General features: G+C 36.9%; 1 protein-coding gene across 3 annotated transcripts in view; it reads right to left on the reverse strand.

Annotated features, from left to right (window-relative positions):
* XPO6 (exportin 6) overlaps positions 1-2,070 on the reverse strand; it is a 113,060-nt gene that overhangs the window by 95,882 nt on the left and 15,108 nt on the right. The gene's annotated exons all lie outside the window — the stretch shown is intronic.

The raw sequence follows: 2,070 nt of genomic DNA on the forward strand, positions 1-2,070 counted from the left end.
TTCATCCCTTAGGATTCTGTGATTCTCAATTTTTAAATAAAACCCATTAAACAAATCAACCATTCCAAATGAGGATTAACTTAAGGATATGAAAACTTAGCCTAATGAAGAAAAGACTTAGGATGGACATGACAACTGTCATGTATTTGACAAACAAACTGCATTTGAAGGGCTTTCAGCTGGAGGAGGAGTAGATTTGTTCTACTTGAGGCCAGAGAGGCAGACCTAGATTTGCTATTTTTTTTAAAATGCTCTAACAATGGAGAGCTATCCAAATGAAATAAGGCTAGCTGACCTGGGCATTGGGGGCAGAGGGAGGAGAATTATTAGGTTCCTGTATGCTAAGACTCTTCGTTAGCATTATTTAACTATAATTTGGCAAATTCTCCAACTTAAACTGAAAACTCACCGTGACTTAAACTGGATCAGAAAAACTTTTAGTAGGTTGACTCAAAAGATTTTATGATAACCAAGTTGACTCTAAAACCGGTTTTGCTTTGCTGCAGTTATATCTGATAAAAAGTTTTGCTTCACTACCAGGAATGCCAATAATCAAGCAGCAGTCTTTCCTTGCATATCGTAAATACTAACCATATGCTAGTTCTCACTGAAAGTTAACAATCACAGAATTTTAAAGTTTAGTACAATCCTTTCATTTTACACATGAAGAAACAAGTCCAGAGAAGTAAAGTGACTTCCCCAAAATTACAAAACTATTTAGGGGCAAAAGTGAAACTAAAATCTGCCTCCATACTCCCAAATACAGTGTTTATTCAATTACACCATAAATATTTTAAAGTTACAAAGGCAAGAGTTTAAAAAGTCCATATTTCCAACTGTTTAAAAGATAATCTTGACTTCTATATCCTAATAGAATAGCCCGTTATTACTACCTGAACAGACTATTACTGTCCTGTAACAGATGTTTCCATTCTCCCCTCTACAATACATACTACTGCCAAAATAATCCTATTTATACATAGATTTGATAATGACGCTGCTATATTCAAAAGTCTTCAGTGGCTCCTCTTTGCCTACCGTGTTAAACTCAAATTTCTTTTTCTGGCATCCAAAAATCTCTATACAACCTGGAATAATTTACCTTCTTAACTTTATTTCATAATACTCTCCTCTATAACCCCACAGTAGAGCAAACTGGATCATCGCCCTCTGCTACCCGGAGCATACCCTATACTCTTCTACATGTATGCCTTTACACTCTTCACAAAGCCTGCGACACACTTTCTCTCTCTTCAAGCCACACATTTGTTTAAGCCACTTCCTCCATGAAGCCTTTGATGATAAGCCCAGGGGAATAAGGAGCCTTTGCCCCTCAGATGTCACATAACAACATTTTCTTTTGGAACTCTCAAATGCACTTATGTAATGTTATAGAGCAGAGATATCAAATACAAGGCCCACAGCCTTCAACATCCAGCCTGCAGCCTGAATCAGACTACAATGTAACTGAGAAAATGTTTAACAAAATAAATAAAAATATAATAAAACATAGATAACATTACATTTTAAAATTAAGTTAACATGCAACCTGCAGGGATCCTTACGTATGGATTGGTGGTCCCCATTTCTTTTTGAGTTTGACAACACTATGGTATAGTTAACTGTGTTGCTATCTTTTGCCCCTACTAGACTCTGAGCTTCAGGAGAGTAAATATTATGTCTTATCTAAACTTCTCTCCCCCTGCACTTAACCCAATAAGCTTATTAAAAATATTTGCTGAAATAAATCAATAAGATAGAGTGAAAGGGGGAAACTGGTAACAAAGATGAACAATAGAAAAAGGGTAGTGAGGCATCCAGCGAGATACCTAAACACTAAAAAGCCAAGAGTCAGCTTCCTTCACTGATTAAGAAATTCTAACAGGACTCCCAGGCAAGATGGTGTCTGATATAAATGGAATCCCTGGAAACTAGAATATATCAAACTGAAATCAGGGACTCCATTAGAGATAGAAAGAAATATCAGAACAAAGAGGCAGCTAAGTGGCACAGTGGATACAGCAATGGCCCTGGAGTCAGGAGGACCTGAGTTCAAATCCAGCCTCAGAC

The sequence above is a fragment of the Vombatus ursinus genome, unplaced genomic scaffold (assembly GCF_900497805.2).
Source record: "Vombatus ursinus unplaced genomic scaffold, bare-nosed wombat genome assembly UNPS02014770.1, whole genome shotgun sequence".
Classification (NCBI taxonomy): Eukaryota; Metazoa; Chordata; class Mammalia; order Diprotodontia; family Vombatidae; genus Vombatus; species Vombatus ursinus.